The sequence below is a fragment of the Oenanthe melanoleuca genome, chromosome 2 (assembly GCF_029582105.1).
Source record: "Oenanthe melanoleuca isolate GR-GAL-2019-014 chromosome 2, OMel1.0, whole genome shotgun sequence".
Classification (NCBI taxonomy): Eukaryota; Metazoa; Chordata; class Aves; order Passeriformes; family Muscicapidae; genus Oenanthe; species Oenanthe melanoleuca.
This window is the reverse complement of record NC_079335.1, coordinates 18,036,400-18,057,831: the sequence shown is the minus strand read 5'-3', so window position 1 is coordinate 18,057,831 and position 21,432 is coordinate 18,036,400. Positions and strand designations below refer to the sequence as shown.

General features: G+C 37.7%; 1 protein-coding gene across 1 annotated transcript in view; it reads right to left on the bottom strand.

Annotated features, from left to right (window-relative positions):
• RSPO2 (R-spondin 2) overlaps positions 1 to 21,432 on the bottom strand; it is a 97,402-nt gene that overhangs the window by 10,928 nt on the left and 65,042 nt on the right. The gene's annotated exons all lie outside the window — the stretch shown is intronic.

Sequence of the window (21,432 nt, the reverse complement as noted above, 5' to 3'; positions counted from 1 at the left end):
AGATAATTTGTTTTCTAAAAGATGTTTATTTAACTGACTGAAATAAGTAAAGCTTACAGATACATCTAGAGGCCATCACCACTTTTCCCTAGACATCCAGCCAGCAAATGCATTAATTTTATTTTGTGGTAAAGAAAATTCAATAGGTCTATTAATGTCCTATGGTAGGTAGGCCTGGACATGACTCTTGTGATGCTTCTGTTAGCTTCATTTCTATGGCTGCAAACATTAATCCAAAAGGAAGAAAAACTTTGCAGAAGCTTTCCATATATCTGTACAGGCTTAGTCTCACAAAAAGAAATTCTACTTTTAAAGTAATCATGTTTGGTTAAACTCTTCTGATGGTATGACAAAACCAGCAAAGAAAAACAAAACAACCTGGGCTGGACTCAACCACATGCCTGTAACACCTTTCACATCAGAAGTTGCAATAAGCAAAATGCAATGTCTCAGGGTGGTGCCACAGAGCCCAAGTCTGTTATTTACCTTCACTATTGAAATGTATGCCTAAGAAAACCATTAGAAACGTAACTTGGGTGTATTTTCAGAATGAAACCAGTATTGCAGCAGTTACAGGGAATGTCCCTTTTCTGAATCCAGCTGCATCTGCAGGAGACATTTTTGTCTGAGCTCTTCCACCAACCCAGCAACTACCACTCACAGCTTTGCAGGCAGAAGAGGCCATAATAAAATTGTCAGCCCATGGAAGCAAAGTGTAGTGCCTGCAGGAAGGCTCAGCTCCACTTGTGCAGCTGGAGGCTGGATGGACAGCTGTGCATGTGTGTGTCCCTTCTCCTGACAGCTGTGCTTGTGTGTCCCTTCCTGGACAGCTGTGCACTCCCATGTCCCTTCTCTGGACAGCTGTGCACTCCCATGTCCCTTCCTGGACAGCTGTGCACTGCCATGTCCCTTCTCTGGGCAGCTGTGCATGTGTGTCCCTTCTCCTGACAGCTGTGCACGTGTGTCCCTTCTCTGGGCAGCTGTGCTTTCCCATGTCCCTTCTCTGGACAGATGTGCACTCCCATGTCCCTTCTTGGACAGCTGTGCACTCCCATGTCCCTTCTCTAGACAGATGTGCACTCCCATGTCCCTTCTCTGGGCAGCTGTGCATTCCCATGTCCCTTCTCTGGACAGATGTGCATTCCCATGCCCCTTCTCTGGGCAGCTGTGCACTCCCATGTCCCTTCTCTGGACAGATGTGCACTCCCATGTCCCTTCTCTAGACAGATGTGCACTCCCATGTCCCTTCTCTGGGCAGCTGTGCATTCCCATGCCCCTTCTCTGGGCAGCTGTGCACTCCCATGTCCCTTCTCTGGACAGCTGTGCACTCCCATGTCCCTTCTCTGGACAGATATGCACTCCCATGTCCCTTCCTGGACAGCTGTGCACTCCCATGTCCCTTCTCTGGACAGCTGTGCACTCCCATGTCCCTTCCCTGGACAGCTGTGCATTCCCATGTCCCTTCTCTGGACAGCTGTGCACTGCTATGTCCCTTCTCTGGACAGATGTGCACTCCCATGCCCCTTCTCTGGACAGCTGTGCACTCCCATGTCCCTTCTCTGGACAGATGTGCACTCCCATGTCCCTTCTCTAGACAGATGTGCATTCCCATGTCCCTTCTCTAGACAGATGTGCGCTCCCATGCCCCTTCTCTAGACAGATGTGCGCTCCCATGTCCCTTCTCTGGCAGAGCTGCAGGAGCACCAACAGCAGGGCAGTGCTGGCCTCATGTACATCAACCACCCAGAACTGAACAAAGGCTTACCTGAACATTTTGTCACTAAACTGAAATAAGCCCATGTCAATAAATTTATCCACAGGAGTTATTCATATGCTTAAATATGTTAAATAACTACTATGTATTTCAACCCTAAGTGCATCAATGTTTAAATACCTACTTAAAAGCATGTATTTTTTACATTCAGCACTGACCTGAAGAACACAACTAAAAAGACTTTTTTTTTTCCTCTCCAGAGGTAAGAGTCTGTTTTGCTAGGGGAATCAATGAATTATCTGCAACATCTGTTACAGCAGCCCAGCACTGTAGATGCTCTCAGCACCACAGCAGGCTGTCTTTCCCCTCAGATTCCCCTCATATACACAACAGCTGGAGACACACTTGGCATCACATGATATAAGAAACAATATAACATAGTGTCCAATAATACATTTGGAGTGGACAAACAGGTTCTTTTAATCTGAGATATATCTGCAAGAAAGACAGTACCATAACCTCTACCATCAGTTTTAACCACATATCAAAACTGAAGTGAAAAATGAAGTTTCCCTTGCATAAAATATTTTAAAGTACATATTCAGTGAAAATTCAACTGAAAGTTGAACAAAAATGTGTGGATACTTTCTTAAGAAGAAAAGGAAAAAGAATACGTGAAATAAACATAGTATACAGCTTATAGACTACTTGCCATAAAAGGCTTTTCCTGACTGGAAGTTACAGTACAGATGTGCTTAAAAAACAGATGTACATCAAAGACTGTTGATTAGAAGCACAGAGAGAAGTAATTATCAGTTTCAGTTTTTAAAAAAAAGAAATTCTTTATTGTAATACCAATAAAACCCGAGTATGTACAGAATGATTCCAAGGGTTTAATTAACCATATGAAAAATATAAATGCATTTGCTATTCCAGCTCCACATCATCAGATTCTTATGGCTACTTTGGGTGAGGTTCTAATGTATGTGAGAACTTGCCTTTATTATTTTGTGACAGTATTAGCTTAAATTTTGAAACTGTTCAAGACTTTTTTTTTTCCTTAGAAATGCCTGATGCTGATAATCCTTTGTGCACCAGAGGTACTGGGCTGACAGTCAGAGACTGGAATACAGTACAGCAGCACAAACCATAATCCTTGCTAATCTTAGCTGTAAGTGCTACACCTTTAAAAAAAAATCAGAAACCTGGTGTGGTGGGTGGCATCCCTGCCCATTGCAGGAGGGTTGGAACTGGAGGGATATTAAGGTCCCTCCTAATCCAAAGCATTTATATGAAAATAAACAGAGCCAGAGCACAGGTTTGAACACTGTCCTGAAACACCAGCAATTTTTACAGATTAGATGCATGAGTGATAAACACCTGGATGGAATACATGGTCCTAAAAATCAGACATGCAAGTTGTGGTTTAACCCAACAGGCAGCTAAACACTGCACAGCCATTTGCTCACTCTTCAGTGGGATGGGGGAGGAGAATTGGAAAAGAGGTAACATCCATGGGTTGTGATAAAAACAATTTCATAGGATGGAAAAAGAAGGGAAAATAACAGTAACAACAACAACACCCATGATGATGATAGAATACAGAGAACAAGTGATGCACAGTGCAATTGCCCAGCCAGTCCCTGAGAAGTAGCTGCTAGCCTCCAGCCAATTCCTCCCAGTTTTGTTGTCAGCACGATGCCATATCCCCTGAAATACCCCTTTGTTCAGATGGGGTCAGCTGTCCTAGCTGTGTCCCCTCCCAGCTTTTGGTTCCCCCTCCAAGTCCTTGCTGGCAGGGCAGCATGAGAAGCTGAGAAGTCCTTGCCTTAGTGTAAGCACTGCTCAGCAACAACCAACACGTAAGTTCTATCAGTAATTCTCATCCTAAATCCGAGCACTCTACCAGCTACTGGGAAGAAAATTAACACAACTTTGGCTACATACTTGGACTAGCTGATATAATTTTAAGTGCTGGAAGGAACTATTAATTTGGACCAAGCTCAGCTAAGTGATTATCAGCTTCTCACATTGAGGTATGACTGATCTCTACCAAATGCTAATTATTTCATCATGTCAGCAAATACTCATTTCTTGGCCAGCACATTCATCACAATCTATTCCATATGTTGACTTAAACTGTCCTGTAAGATTAATACTGGATGACAACTGGATCATTTAGGGTGTGACATACTTATCAAATCTCAATTGTTTATTTTCTCTGCTGAGACAATTAGACCACTATTACAGCCAGTTTCCTTCCCTCGAACTCAGACTGGAAGCATTTTCTTCTTCTCATTTACCAACTTCACAAAAATCCTTTCAAAATCCTGTCTGAATTTATCCTCCTTCCAGCTATGTGCAATACCTCCTAGTTTCCTTCTGTGTAGCCAAATAATTACTTACTCCCCAATTCTAACTAGTTTTTCTTCTTTAAACTTCTTTCCACAAGTACAGGCTTTGAACATGTGATTTCTGTTGTTGTTCATTTCTGTGTAAATAAACTTTGGGTAATAGCTCTTTCCTCAAACCTGATTTCAACAGGAAATGTAAAGCACTAACACACAGTTGAAAAGAAGTGTTTGTACTACAGAATAAGCATTTCTCACTGGTTTGTCTGTCAATTATAAGTAATTTAAATCTGCACAATTATTTGGATTATTAATTAGAAACTTCCAGTTTTAAAGTTTGCCTCTATCAGAACTATGGAAACTTCCTAGGTAAGAGTAACAGTGCAGATTAACTCTCGTATCTACGTGATGAACATTTACAAATAATTAACTAAACCAAAATATCCTGCCACCATATAAGCATGACATCTAGAAAAAAAAATGTTTTAAAATGTAAATTAGGATGTAATATAAACATCATACCTCAAGTTACAGAGTTATTTATATAATTAGATTTTCATTGATACACAGTTAACTTTTCAGAGGAAAATATCTTAGACATTTGAACATTTCTAGAATACTGAAAAAATGTGACCATTTTAAACTACAGATATGGCCAACAGAAAAAATACACAGTAACATTTAAGAGTGATTAGTAAGGTAAGAGCAACAAATCAATTATTCATTGTCAGAAAATGTGTCTATTTAGATTAAGTAATCATAATATAATTTGTTTCCAACAAATACAATTCTCTGATCTTTAAACAATACATTATTTTGAAATACCTCTGATTTTATAAATTAGATCTGATTTTATAAATTAGATGACTGATTTATTTTTGAATATCTGGATAAACATACAAGTGAAATTTTTGTGAATCAAGACTTTCCAAGCCAAGACTCAACTGTGAGGGATTTTTTATGATTAAGTATGAATTCCTGGAAAACATGGTTTATCATCGAAAAATTGGCAAAACTTTCATAGTGTTTGCCCTAACAGGCGCCACTGTAATGGGCTGCAGATCTATGAATAGGCCAAGAACAGAAGCTAAAACTAACACTGAACAATACAATATGTTACTAAGTGGGAAGACTGGGTTTTCTCTTTTTAAATTATAATAGATGGGATTGATTTCATCCATAATTTACATAATGAACAACTCAACTAGCCTGATCTCATCATTTCTCAAAAATATTGTTTTGATAAATGATTCTCTTCTGAAATTTCATCTGGCAATGAAATTTTGGTCATCTTTGAAGAACTGATTTATTCTCTTCTTATGCACAAGAATTACTACTTGGAAGCATAATTGAGCTTTCAAACAACAGACCAGATATAAGTTACTATTGCTAGCAGAATTTTGCTCATTCCATGCTGGCCATAAGTCTTGAACAATCCCTGAAACTCAAATTTCACAAATCCTTAAAAGCTTATGTACATAATGTTATGGGCAGCAAGAGTCAGCTGGTGGCATCAGAATACAAAAACATGAAAGTGGCTGCTCTGGGTCAACCAAGGATCCACCAAAACCACTACTGCAGCAGTAGCCCAAAACTAACATGTCAGTAATAGTATAAAAGTAGGGCAAAGACATGTACTCCCTTTCACAAGAAGCTTCCCCAAGGCCTGGAATGTCCATGGCCATATGGAGGCATTCCCTGCAGAAGGGCTTGGAAACAGGTTTCTGCTGGAGAACATTTGTCCTTGTCAAACCCTTGTAAGTGAAAGCCTCAGCCTGGCCTTCCTCCACTCAGGAACTTCTTTGCACTTCATGATGCTAATCCTGCAAATCAGGCTAGGACCATGTAACTATGACATTCTGACTTTAGAGTTTCTAGCTGATAATAGATCAGGACAAACTTTTTTGCACAAAAGCGACAACTGACTTTATGTGAAACTGAAAAGTGTGAAATTTAGGCTTATTTAAAAGGCACGAGACATGGATTGAACCTGCAAGTCTCACATGTATTGCCTGAGATACGAGAGACCCTAAAAAATGAGGGAAAATATGAAATACTATATGAGATTATACTACAGAGAGTAAAAGAGAGAGTGGAGGTACAGCTCACCATAACAGTTTTCACACTGCAATCAGGATATTTATTATCTTATGCTCTGTATGCCAGGTCCATTTCTGACATGACAGGTCATGAATCTACTTCTTTTGCAATGCCAGCCTATAGCATCATGTAGCCATCAAGATGATGCCTCTTAAAACTAGTAGCTCCATAGTGTCTCATAGGAAAATGTGTGCATCACTCCATCTCTAGTTTAAATGCTTTACAAATCAGGCACATAGTGCCTGCATTTCAGTTATCTGAAGTTTACTATTATAAAAAATAATTGCATTTTTTTGCATATGGCTTTCAAGCACCACAGTTTGGAAAGACTGGCCCAGGATGGTAGTTACAAAGCATGAAAGCATGTGGAGACATTAATTTCTGATAAAATGAATGGTTAAAACTGCTGTTATGACTGCATTACACAACACACAGAAGTGAGACCTCTATCACCTTTGGGAAAGGAAACAGAAAATTATTTTCACTGCAATTAAATGGGGTCAAAAAAGAGAAAGGCATCTGTTAATATTCTGTTCTGAGGCAAGCTTATTCAGCCAACTATTGTGCTAATGCAAATGGTAACAGTTTGTTGCAGATGTGCTGTGGAATATAATGCAGCCAAATCCTCTGGGCTTTTTGAAGTAAGAAACCATACACAGAAGATGTTGGTGCGTTTAATAACCATTATAAAAGAGAATTTTAAGAACAGTGCCCCTTGCCTCAACTGCCAAAACTGCAAATGTTCAATTGTAAATGTTATTTTGAGAAGATCATCTCAGAAATCAAAGTCCAAGTGGCTAAGGGATTTCAGGTTTCTGTATCAACATTTCAAGGCAGATAGAATGTTTTTAGGCTCTAGTCACTTATTATATTGATTTTAATTATTATGGTAACAGAGAGACAAAGTGACTATAAAATCAGGGAATTAATTTAGGATAGTAAGGAAGAGACACAAATGGTGCCAATTTCTCAGAGAACTATATTCTACTTTCAGCTACCTCAAGCAAACTGCAGATATTTTCCTGACATTATATATCTCACATAAGTTCTCACTAATTTTTTTCCATAGTGCTCAGAAATTTTCTCAACAATCATCCTCAATGTTCAGTGAGTTGTACAGCTTCCCATCAGTCATCTAGTCATATAAATTGCCCTTCCTTGGTAAAGCAATAAACTGAAAATCTCAGGTGGACTAAAATGTCAGGTTCTCTAAACTACATAGCACAAAAGCACATGTTACATCACTTCTTTCTTTTTTTTCACTAATAATGGAGAAACATGTAATTAAGAAAAAAAGCCATGAACTTTTTACCCCTAGCAATATACATGCTCTTTAAGATAGCTAGTATAACAATTTTGATTAATTTACCACCACTTCTAATTTGAAATCAAATTATCAGAGCAGAGAATGGTTGAAGTTGAAAGAGATTTACAGCAGCAGCACATTGCTGGCTCAAATACATAAACATGTTGAGATTTCTTATTTAAAGGTTAGATAAATACATTCCATTCACTTAGATTACCTATTAAATACAAAGTGGTATCATCACCAAACATCAAAATTATTGGGCAGACCAATAAAAATTATCATTCTAAATCGATTACATCAATTAATTTATTTTACACAGGTTGAAAGAGCTTGCAAAATTGAAAGAGTGAATTATAGCATTAATGAGTAAAAAGAAAAGACATACATAGTAAATACCCCTGTTTATTGGAGAAAAATAAAATACAAACATAGGAAGCAGAAATAAATCAGGGAAGTGAGGGGGAATGTAGCTTAACAGGGAGAGATGTGTCAAAAACTGAAGGAAGAAAGCAAGCTGGGGTCCAGAATTAGTTTTGAAAAGTTCTAGAAGATTGGTAGTCACTAGACACAACAAATGCCATGACAAAAGGAATGTTGACATGTTGACATTTTGGTGAATTTATGTTAAGTGATGCTTTTTGTAATCATTCACCAAATAAAGAAATTAATAATTTAATATCATGCTTTTAAAGTTTAATATTGTAATTATTTTATGGAGGGCAGAAAAGTCACATCATTATGCATGTCTGCTAAGCTCAGCAACTTCAAAAATGGAGGTTTTGGTGAAGCTAAAAAAAATTTCATGAATACTTGAAATTGTGGTTTTCAACATGCACTGTGCTGGCACCTGTGGAAGAGTGAATCTATCCTTGTACAAGCATCCTGAGTGCAGAGTCATTCCATCAAACAAGAATATCAGATCTTGTCTCAGTACAGGACTGAAAAAATACACATAATTTGAATGGAATATTATGAAATATTATGAATTTTCTTTTTCCTCAAGGATCTTAAGAAAACATATCAAATTTTTTTGTGGTTATGTTAGAGAGCTAAATTTTTTAAAAAATACCCAGAAGTAGAAATGTCCCAACAAAAATGCACAGTGTGAGCAACAGCTATGTCTCCTCTCCAAACTGCATTATTCCATTGAAAATCATTTATTTTAGTAACCAAGACTTGGAGTTCTAGGGTTATTTAGTAGCCACATCTTGACATTCAGAAAAATAGCTGTATATCAAGTATCACAATTATACACAGCACAATAGCAGTATAATCACACAAAACAAAACACAAGCCATTAACCACAATTTGAATATTTTCATATACTTCTGCTACTTTTAGCCAGTACTGGAAGCTCCAAAATCCTGGAAGAAAGTTTGTTCTTATGGCATGATTTTGAGAGATTTTATATTTCTTTTTAATGGTAAGATAAATTAAATAATGATCAAAACTTTTTGCAACTCTATGGAAAGCTAAATATTCTTGAGGTCATGGCTAGGATTCTAGGGCTGTGGATTAATACCCAGACTGTATTCAAAGACATACTGTGCTACCATTATTCCAAACTAATATATAATTCACAGGTAGCTACAACACATAAATATCTATCCTTCTATTCCATCCCTTGATTTAAGCCTTGCAAAAATAGAGTATTAAATACTTGAAAATAAATTGTGATATTTTCACTGATATCAAGCAATTCCAAGAATAGTGCAGCAATATTTTTAGTTCCAAACTCTTTCAAACTCCCATTTCTAAAGCAGTCAGGGAAGGCCCCTTGTGGAGCGTTCAGCACATCTGACCACTAAGATATTTGTCTCGTTTGGGCTAATATGTGTAACTGTAACATAGTCAGAAGTATTTCATAAATTAGGACACTGTTTCTGAGGAAAACAAGAGAACATGATTTTATGAGACTATTTTATAATATTGCATTTTATAAACTTGTATTTTAGTGTGGAGAAGTATAAGACTAGATAAATCTCCCAGCGCACTCTGCAACACTGTTACTCTGGGCACAAAACACAGACTTTATGATGAACATTTTCCCAAGCCCCTGAGGGATTTAGAACAGTGAGTCCATCTAGAAGTCATTAAGGCATTTTTGTAAAAGCTGAAGTAAACTTTGAACACACTCATCCCTCTGAAAGAATACTCTTCAGTAGCAAATGTTCAAAAGTGCTCAGCACTCCGTAGGGCATGATAATAACAAAACTGTTATGGAAAAAATTTTTGAAAGCCTGAACAACAGCAGCTGTGTATTAAAAGAAGCACTAATAGTGAAAGATTAAAATTATTCTAGCTGCAAGTATCTTCTGGAGTTAGGAAATACCAGCAAGCCTGGAACACACAAACACTTTTGGTTCTGTGCATGTACACATACATTTCAGTATTAATGTTATATCTAAACAGATGACTATTGTCCCAAACTTTCTAATATGGGGGTGTTTCTAATATGGGGGTATATCAAATTTAATTAGAAGAAATCTAAGCACACACAAAATCTAAGTTCCTATATCTTAACTGAATGTGTTGAGTGACAGAAAAATAAAATCAGAATAATAAATGTTAGCTCTTGAGGCACAGACACTCACACAAAAACTTTTCTACATTTTTAACATTATATACACAATTAGATACTCAATTTCCTGGTATTTTTCCATCAAACTAAACCTAGACTGTAACAAGGAAGATCTAGATCTGATTTTCATCATCATTAATTTTTTAAATTTGGCAGAAAAACACTTCAAAACTTCCAAACTAGGCAGAGTACCTCCTGCATTTATCTTCAGAAGTGTAAGATCACCATAAGTACAATTTAGCTCCTTTTCAACAGGAAAATATGTTTGCTAGCAAAGATGAGATTATGGAGTTGGTTTAGCATTAACTCCTGCCAAGCATAAACAATGTTTCTCTGAGTTACTACTGACTCATATGGCTAATGGCGGTAACTATTATCACTTCATTTTCTGTAAAATAGCTTAGGCTTGAAACCTCCTATACTTGACCCTTGAGACAACTCATGACTGTTAAACAATCAGCAAGTGCTTGCTTTCCAAATCTCATACCTGAGGTAGCAGGGAGACATCACTACCCTTCAACAGCCCTTTAAAATGAGCTTTTCTGGCTTTAACTTATGCTTAGCTGAACAGCATGTTCATGTGAACGCTGCTGTAATAGGACAACTTCAATCAACTCAGCTTTGAAGACCACAAGTAGCACATTTTAAAAGAAAGCTATGTTTTACTAGCAGAATGTAAATATAACTGAAGGCTGAAGTATTTTTATCTGAAGCAGGAAATTGCTGTGCTTAATACAGGATTTGGAAAGTCTGACTACATCACAACTGGGTTTAGTGCAATCTCCTTTTGGACACACAATTATACCTATTCAAGACAAATGAAACTGCTGACAGGAACCAAGGAAGTAAATTACCAGCTATTCTTTTGCTCAGTCACAATGCATTGCATTAGCTCATTTTTTAGAGCTTAATAGAGAATATGAATTTCTAATCTTCTCAAATTAGCATGCCAGATAGTGCATTGAAGTGTCCCTTCACTAATAACACTTGATTTTTTGCTGCTGACTAGGTTTTATGTAAATATCATGAAAACCAAATGTTTTCACACAGAAATGCGTCAGAGTTTTCACATGAATACCTAAGTGAGACAGTGTGTCAGCAAACACTGAAAACTCTAAACCAGCACCTCTAAACATGTCTCTTTTAGGGTTGGATGTCAAGTAAAAGTCTGACAACTACATTGAGTCAAAAATCAAAAGCCAGTTGCATGTAAAATTTAAAACCACTGGATTTTAATGGAATCATTTATTTCTAGTGCTTTTAATTTAATTTCTAGTGTTGAAACATTCAAAGTGTTCATTTTCTCTAACTTTTGCCTGCAGCTATAAAACTGGAAAAACAGCTAAGACATTAAAAGTGTTATTATGTGGTGGTTCCAGCAGCTGAGCTTTAAGAAATCAGGAAATTGACGACAAAAATTACTCAAGAAAGTAATACAGAGAACTACCATTAGTGTCCTCATCACTACTTTACTCTCTAAATCGTTTTAGGAAGTAATAAGGTAAAACCTTTATATAACAATTCCTGCAAGTGATACATGAGAACTTCCACAGTTCAAAGAGTCCTGCTGAAGCAAGCACCTGAGCTTCCTCACAGTGTCCACAAGGAATAAATATTCACAGATTTCAGGGTATTTGTACCTTTTCTTTGGCAGCTGAAACATTGCCACACTGACAGCATTGGAGTTTCACTCCCAAAAAAAGTGTCTTTCCAAAATCAGTAACTTTTGGTTGAGAGAGAAGAAAAAAGTTTGCACATGACACTGTTCTCAGAAGACCTCGGCTACTATTTTGTCTTGTATTGTCTTAGAACAAGACAATTTTAAAAATTACTGTAAGTGTTACAAAAGGTAAACACACCAATTCCATTGCTATTGAGCTGACATGAAGCCTCTACCAATTCTAGAGAATTTAAACAGTAACTGTTCAACTAAATGAATTTTTGGTTCACATACAAAAATAAAACTCCTTTCAATAGATCCATGTCCTTCCTTAATAGCCCTGAAAGATGATACAAAGATGCTGACTTGACCAACTGTCTGAAAAAGAATAATAATAATTTTTAAGTGGTTGTTTTGAAGCATGTTGCTCTCAGCTTTGAAGTGCATGCACAGTTATAACTCCAAGTGCAGCAACACTATTTAACTCTTATTCTATATTCAGCTGAGGAAAGTGTATCACTTTTGATGAGTTTTTTATTATTTTTTCTAGGACAACTTTGCTGAATCAGAGACAGGTTCTAAAATTGCTCAATGAAGTGAGAAGACTTTAGTTATGTTTTGGCTCCTATTCACTTTTAAGTTCTGAGACCCCATTACTTCATGGAACAAGTGAAAACTACAAAACAGATAGATTTGCTTCTCATTTAAACCAACCAGGCAATTAAACTTTTCTGGCTTTGATGGGACTTCTCAAGAAGTTCACCCTCATCAATGCTAAGGGAGATTAATAACAACTTATCTATAAAACACCACCAACCTATTCCAGATAAGCATCTCACCCAAAGAACTAGGAGGTGAATGCTTTATAAGCTTGAGATATTGTAAATCTATGACACTGAAATAAAGGGGGAGAAAGTTCCCCTCCAAAGAAATTGAATTTCTTTTATTACTCTGAAAAAAAAAAAAAATCAGATGTTTGGAAGAAAACTAAGAGAAAAGTAAAATATCATTATTTCTCAACATACTCCACCCAAAAAAACATTATTCTGGAAAAGACGTATGAATCAACTTTTTTTTTTTTTTTTAAGAGCTTGAAATTTGAAGAACAATTACTTATTTAATTAAAAAACTCCAGTTGAAAGAACTGTTCAGCATGTTATAAGACTTCTCTCAAAACACCATGCTGTTTTTTGGGTCATCTCTATTTCTGAGTTCTGCAGAAATAATAAATCCTCTTCTCTTTTTCCTTGCCACAGCTGCAAGAAAAAAAAATCAGCTTTATCTCCCAGGATTTTTCCATTTATATGTCTTGGGCTCATGATCCACTGGCATCCCCTGTTCTCAAAAGAGGAATTTTTGCAGCCCACGTTCAAGCTGGCACTGGATTGCAGACATGATTAACAAAGTCTGGTGGCAGAATAATCATGTGCTGAGTGCTGGGAATTACAGCTGATAGCATCTATTCATCTCACAGAGAACATATGCAGAATCATATTCAGTGACTATGAAAAACTGATTCTGACCTTACATCAAATGTCAGTAATTTGTATTATCACACTGACACAATCTGTAACGATCTTGAAACAACTTCCTTTTTCTTCACACTCACCTCCTTTTATTTTGCCACAGTACTTTCTTTTAGCTAGAAACCTCCCACCAGTTACTCCAGTTGCCTAACCAGAGCAATGACCTGAAGCTTGACACAGGACTTGCTCAGCAGATATTTTTCATCTGTCAAGTTTTTATGGCCCATAGATTTTTTTCAGCCATCAGTTATCAAGTACAAAGTCTTTTCCTGTTGTAAATACACTCAAAAAGTCCTACTCATATATCACTCTTAGTGCAATATGGCAGAGTTGCAAACTGATTTTTAGTGCCTATCCCCTGCACAATGTTTTGCAATGCTTAACATTATCTTCAATATTTGACCAAATTGTGGTTTTTCTTTGCAAACTCTAACAGAAGTTTTTCTTCTTGTTCAGATGTTATAAGGAACAGATGGTAAATGAGGAGGTAACAAAATAATCTGGTCCATAAATTCAGAGCAAATATAAAAAGCAGGAATTTAACCATCTTTTTGATAGTTTATAACTAACTTTGTTTTAGAAACCCTTTAAACATTTGTCATGTCAAGTAGTAGATAAATGTAGCAACTGTCAGTATTGAAGAAACTATAGTGTTATAGATGTAATCTGGCTTCAGGGCAGCTATGCTAGATGTGATCAAAGTTGCTTGGCACTTGCCTCTAGTCAACAGTTAAGGTTTCATTGTGCAACTTTTTAAAGGCAATGAATTAAAAGAGTTTGACAGTTTTTATAGTATTCTTTCTACAGTGCTGAACTTTTTGTATAAGTACAGTTGGCAACCCATTCAAAATGTCCACATTTGTATCTGACAGAGAAGCAGAATGATTCAAGAGATGGCTGCCATTTTCATCAGCAGTTGCTCCAACAAGTGCCATGGTGTTAATATGGGATACTGATGCCATTGGAAATCCCTGTGGTTTTTATGTTCCATGATAGCTCAAGCAGCTATGTTGGAGCTGCAAGTCATGCCCCTTGTTTAAACTTAAAGTTTTAATAAATCTGACATGAGGTAAAGCACCTGCTTTGGGTTCCTACTGCTGCTCCTCTTTGCAACTAAATACCTCTGATTTGATATCAGGTTTGCAGAAGTCATCACAGTTATGTGTATGATCAGCTAAGAATGCCAAGGAATGCTCACAGGAAACCAATAAAAATAGACAAATATATGAACAGCCAAGCTAATACAGTTGTGTAAGTAGAACAGTCTTAAAATATGATCTAAAATCTTGTTATTGTGTCTGCAATATTTCTACACAGTAAATAGATGGGACAACATACAATTGAAGGTCAAACTTGAAGGTACTGTGTAAGACTGTATGAACTCAGCCTCATTTGAGCCCAAATAGCCTTCTACCTGGTTCAGACTTTATAAACAAACACAAACTGATAGACTCTCACATTAAATGGTAAAGATGGTGTAAGATACTAACTCAGTGGATGACACTTTAAAACAGACTTTTGGGGCCCCTTCAAAATTTAAACAGTGCTAGTTTAGACACACAAAATAAATATGTTTAAGATAGAGGATTTATTGCACAAAAGGGCCCTGCATTGTCCATTATAATTAATACTGCTTCTGTATTTGATCATTTGGTGCAGAATTTTTGTACTGGCAAAGGGAAAGTATTGAGATATCTCCCTGGTATTGCATTGCTCTTTACATGCTACTACTCATTTTAGGCTAATTTATTCTTAAGAGTGTGCTCAGAAAATTATTTAAACCTACTCATTTTTAGTGGGTACAACACCATGCAGAGTGGGGATGCCCTGTCCATCATGAGAAATTCTCGCTTTCTCTCACTCTTTTCCTAGGCTCAGCTTCCCATTCCTTTACCAAACACTAGCTGCAGTAATTTTTTTAGTTCTTCAGAATGAACCAGGAATTCAAAATGTTCAAGAGGAAGTTTTCTGCATTCACCTCTGAGGTGTAAAGCAAAATGTTCTATAGGAATCAGTGGTGCCCAGACTTTCCAATCTGAAATAAAATTATGTCAGATTATCTCAGAAATCTCTAAAAGACAGCAACAACAACAAAAAGACAAAACCAAACAACAATTAAAAAAAAATAGTAGCAGATCTGATCTTCCATTTCCCTTCTGCAATTGACCTGCTGTGCATGAGAGGTAAAGATGCAGACATATCTAGAAGCTTTCTGTGAAGAACTTTCACTGCACAGCCCTAAAAATCAGTGTAGATGAGTGCAGCCCAGCTCTAGCACTGGTGCTCACACAAGTGAGAGCAGCTGAGGAGATTGTTCCTTCACATATTCCTTCTTGGCACTCCCCCTTCACTCCTCTAGCCATCTGCTGCAAGTTAATTTAATTAATTCTGGCCTGCAGCAGAGTACTGGAAGCTGCTGCATTTATGCATCAAGCAGTGTGCCCTTCCAGAGTTATTGTGAGCCTCTCTGTAATAATTAGACAAGAATAAATCCCACAAGGGAAGGAGTTCCCCAAGTTAGCATTCTTGATCTATGCACCCATAGAGGAAATCACAGTTCTTCATCCCAAACACAGAACCTCATAACCTGAAAACATTATATCTGCACAGCACCATGCCAGACCTAATAAATTGTGTGTCTCAGCAGGGACCATTAACTCCTGCACAGCATTATGCTGACACTTTTAAACTCTCTGTTTCTTGAGCTACTTTATGCAGCGTTGGCTTAGGAGTCTCTGAACTACATATCACTGTAGAATTGCACACTCTGATTTTAAAAGGCATGGCAAAGCACTCAGTGAATCAGTGTGTGTCAATAGGCTTTACCTTCTCCCTTTGGCTAACAAAGCCATTGATTAGGAGCCATATGTCTGTACCTCCATGACTTTTTTCTGCCTAAAGAACCAAAGAAGAAACATTAATTCTATTTCTTAGTTGCATTTCTCTCTCCTCTTTACTGGATTCTTTGCTCTCCACATTTGTGTTCTCTGTCTGAACAACTGCTGAATTTAGCCTGAAGCTGGCAGGCTCCTGTTTTTAGGCTACCTTAGGTTGCCACAAGCTGTCAAGCAAGCAGGCCACAGAGCATTCAAAATGATTCTCCAGAATAACAGAGCTATTATCAAGGGTAGAGATGTGACATCACAATCACAATTACAGCAGAGTAATGAGTTTCTATCTTGACAGTCAAGCAGCTGCCATTAGCTTGTGCACACTGCTGGCCTACTGCAAGTGGGAGGGTGATCTATACTAGATAATTTGCATTGATATTGGAAAAGGAGTACTGCACCTGATGGTCACTAACACAAATGATCATTGATATCAGTGACACCAAGGCTGGAGGAAACCTGGGCTGCTGTGATCACTCACTGGTGGAGTTTGTCCTGAGCAATATGGGTCAGGCAAAGGGAAAAGTTGGGACCCTGAATTTTAGGAAACCAGAATTCCATCTGGTCAAAGAAGTGGTCAATAGGACCTCCTGGTCCTATTTCTATTAGTGAATAGAAACCCCTGGTTTCCCCCCAGGAAACTGCCCTCAGGGACAAGGGGATGGAAAGGAGATGGTAGAACTTCAAAGGATGCTTTCCACAGAGCACAAGAGCTCACAATTCCCAGGTGTAAGAAATCAGGAAAGGAAAGCAAGAGAGCAGCATGGCTGAGTTGAGACCTACTGGTCAAAGTAAATGCCAAGAAAGAAATGCACAGGCAATGGAAGCAGGCCAGGAGTTCTGGGAAGAATATTGGCACTCTGCCTGGTTGAGTGGAGATGCAGTCAGGATGGCCAAGGTACAGCTGGACTTAAACTTGGCATGGGATGCAAGAACAACAGGAAGGGCTTCTACAGGTGTGCCAGCCAGAAAAGGAAAGTCAAAGAAAGTGTAAGCCCTGATGAGCACAACTGACAAAGCTGGTAACAACAGATGAGGAGAACACTGAGGTACTCAACAATTTTTTGCCTCAGCCTTCACCAGCAACCTCTCTTCCTACACCACTTGAGTAAATGTGCTGGAAAACAGGGGGAGCAAAATCCATCCAGCTGTAAGAGATCAGGCTCATGACTGCCCAAAGATGTAGCTGGTGAAGTGGCCAAGTCCCCCTCCACAATGTCCAGTCAGGTGAAATACTGGAAAAAGGGACTCACTATACCCACCTTTAAAAAGTGCAGGAGGCAGAGCCCTGGGAAATACAGACCTGTCAGCTTTACCTTTGTGCCTGAGGACACCATGGAACAGTCAGGGTGTGGCCCTTGTACCAATGTGTATACAAATACTATCTGTGTAGTCTAATAGGTTTATTTCTTAAAAAGAGACTTCTGTGCAAAGAAAGCCTTATTGAACCTTTAAAAACTGAGAAAGGCTGATTGCTCTCTAGTCATGCCACACCTGAGGCAGATGGCTCTCCAGACCTGCCATACCCAGGCTCTGGTTTGGCAGAGGATATGCACAGAGCTGTGCCTAACTGATTGATCCTAAGGGAAGAATGTATCACCTCAGGCAGGTGAGCATTTGCTGGTTTCTTTGCTGTGACTGAAATGGCTGACACTATAATGTACAAAAAAGCTCTTTGGTCAAGGATTAGAAATGAGTATATGGCTTTTCCTCCTACAAGTGGATTGTGGTTTCAGAATGAGCAAGAGACAAAAACCAACAGGAGTTACTTCACAAGAGTATGCACAATAAAATCCATCAAGTACCTTTTATGGACAAATTCAATCTGTGCACTTGGATCAGCCACAGCTCTTTTCAGTATTTGTATTTCCTTGTGGATTAGCAGCTGGCGCTCCTTCAGTATTTTTAAACAACCCTGAATTGTATAATTGCCATGGGACCATTCTAACTCTACTCTGGTAATTTACAAGGATTTACACTCTGGTACACTCAGTTATTCATTAAAAACAGATAACTCCCATAGGAGACACTGCATCACTCAATACTCATGCTACTTCTGAAATATGGTGTACTTAAAGAAACACACATGTTAAAAGTGCTTATCTGGTCTAAGATATAATAATGGCAATAAATAAATAAATTGTGCATATTACCTTTTAATGATTGGGAAATCTATGTTAATGTCTTCCCAATAAAATAGTTCCTATTACTTTAATTAAAAAGGAGGACTGAAGGATAATTTATATTCAGAAGGAAGGGAAAAATGCACTTGAGTTGGCTTTTCTGCACTGCTAGTAATTCCCTCGAAAGCATTTAAAAATAAGTTGTTAATATATCCTGCCAATATGATAAAACAAAACAAATTTCCACAGGCTGAATCATCCTGTAAAGTAGGTGGAGTTAAAACCTTGCACTCAGTATATATAGTCCATTACAAGATAACCTTTGGGCAGTGGTACTGAAGAGGAAAACTAAAACAGAAATCAAATTACAACAATGCTTTTCTACAAAAGTGTTTTGCTAATGCCATGAAAGGTACCCTTGACAGGTCACTTTAGACAGATTTAATTTCTAGTTTATGCATTTTTAAATTCTGCTTCATTCAAAGAGACTGAAGTCCCTTAAAAGCTTTAAAATATAATCCATCAGTTAAAAAAGCAAATCAAAACCACGCTTCACTACAACAGCACTCCAAGGAAGTTTAGGTTAGTTATGTCTATCTAAGCAAAGTTACAGGTTTCAATATAAGTAATGCATTATTGCACCACACTCACACAAACCCACAAATTCTAATAATTGCAATTGCAACCCACAGTAATATTTATCCAGACAAAAACAGCAAAAACATTTTGTAGGAGCACAGTGACATAGTAGCAAGCTACCTCAACTCCATCCAAGAACCACCATCCTATTTTCAAGGAAAATACAAACCCAAACACTGAACAGTTACCGCAATTGCCTAAATCTCAGAAGAGTTATTTTCAATGTGTTGATATTTTTTCAGAGCACTTAATTTTTTAACTGCTTACTTTAACTGACCTGAGTCCAAACATGTAGAAAAAGGATCAGTCATCAGATATATCTTGTTCACAGAGTTTTAAGAGCCACCTCAACCTTCAAGCAGTGTGATGTAGTCTAGCAGCAGCAAAGAGGAGGCACCTCTTTAAAATCTGCCAGCTGCTCCTTGATGGATAGTTCTTGGTTTCACAACTGAACATGACTGCTGCTCAAACTGACCTTCAAGTTTATAAAAACTATTTCTAACTACTTTTCAAATATGAGTCCAATTGGATTGCATTTTCTCTTTGGAAAATAACTAAGGAATGGATTGCTCCCAATAATATAAAAGAAGAATAACAGCAATTGTTTTAAAGACACAGTAAGTTTATACTTGAACTAATTTTGATGAATATGAATCAAATGCATGCATAATACAGCTATTTGCTCTCTTAACCCCCCCAAAAATGCACAAGAAACATCCACATAATTTTTTGTTCCTAAGAAGAAAGATTATAGAAACATGATACTTTAATGCAGAAAAGAAAAATCAGAGTTTCTTGCTTAATTTGAGTTATATATAGTATGCTATCACCTGAGAGGTACACTGCCTAAATTTTACCTGCAAATCTAAGAAACACCAAGTATAGAAGTGCTCCAATACAGGCACATGCATGCATCTACATCTAACTGTCAAGGAATACAAATATCATGAAAACATAACTACAAATTTATTTCTATATTTTCCACTTTGAAGCAAATACAAACAACAATTTGTAAATCATCATCTCTGAAATAAGCATACAAAGAGGAACAGAATTAAGACCAAAAAAGGGAGACTATTTAATGTCGGAGGATTGTAAGAGTGATGGCTAATCCTGGTTTTCTCACAATTGACCTGATTTTAGCAGGAGGTTGGACTAAATGATCTTCTGTGCTCCTTTCCAACCTGAAAATACTTATGATTTGATTTTCACTTTGTTTTATTGTTACCAAACAGAGATGAAAACATTTCTTCTCTTCTTAGAAGTTGGTACAAACTTAATTGATTATTGATGATATAACTATAGCTCCTGCCTATGTGCCTTAATTGAAATACATGGTCTAGTTGCAGGCACTCCCACTAATATGAGCACTATTATATGTTTCATTTTCTTCATGGTCTAGATTTCCTCTACAATTAGTTCTCACTCTCTGCAGTCCCTTCTGAATGTAATCAGCTAAAGGGTAGAAAAAGACCCATATTTTAACACTTGCAGCACAACATTCTCTGCACAAAGTAGATGTTGACAATCCAGACCAGCAGAATCTGCAGCTGACAAAGACCTGTTTCCTGAACAAATGTACTAACAAGCATGCCAGGCTCTGATGGCTCAGCCACACTGTAAAACAGTTCTTGTTTCCTGGAAAGCCTCCAGAACACATCACACTATTATTTTGTCCCTTCTTGCTCCTGCTTATTAGATCCTTCACATAATATGCAGAATGCCTATCAACTAAAATACAAAAATATTTCTCATTACTATTGATTTCCCACCTTGTACTGTGCAATTAAGTGTTTTGGTGGAGTTTACTTTTTGTAAACTGGTGCTGAAACAGGTCAAAATGCTCAAAAGAATGGGACTGACTGCCAGATCACAAAGATCATCCACTGAATTCTGGTGTTATATTTATTTTGACTGTTTTTTATTTCACACTTATGAGGAAAAGATTCATTGTAGCTGAAAGGAACCTCATGAAATTCAACAATGTGCAAAGTCCTGCATCTGGGAAGGAAGAACTCCATGACAAAAATATGGGCTGGATATGAACTGTCTGGGGAACAGCTCTCCTGGGAAGGTCCTGAGGAAACTTGAGCTAAATGTATGTCAACTTTATGCCACAGCAGCAGTGTGCTGACCTGATAAAACAGTGTGACAGCAGATTAAAGGAAGTGATCATCTCCCTTTATGGGACGTACATCAGACCATGTCTAGAATACCATGCGCAGCTTTGGGTCCCCCAGTTCAAGAAAAGAAAAATACTGACAGAGTTTGGCACAGCATCACCAACATGGTCAGCAGCTGAAGGGTTTACCCTGTGAAAAGAGACTGAAGGAACTGGGTTTGTTGAGCCTGGAAAACAGAAAGCTAGAAGGACAGAAAGACCTAGAAGGACGTGGGGTGCTGGTGGGTGAGAGGCTGGGCATGGGCCAGCAATGTGCACTTGCAGAAGTACTAGCTTGGCATAGAGTAATATTCAAGTTTCAGAAGAAGAACTGCAGTCTGATGAGCACTAAAATAGCTGCTGTGTTTGCTTATGTAACA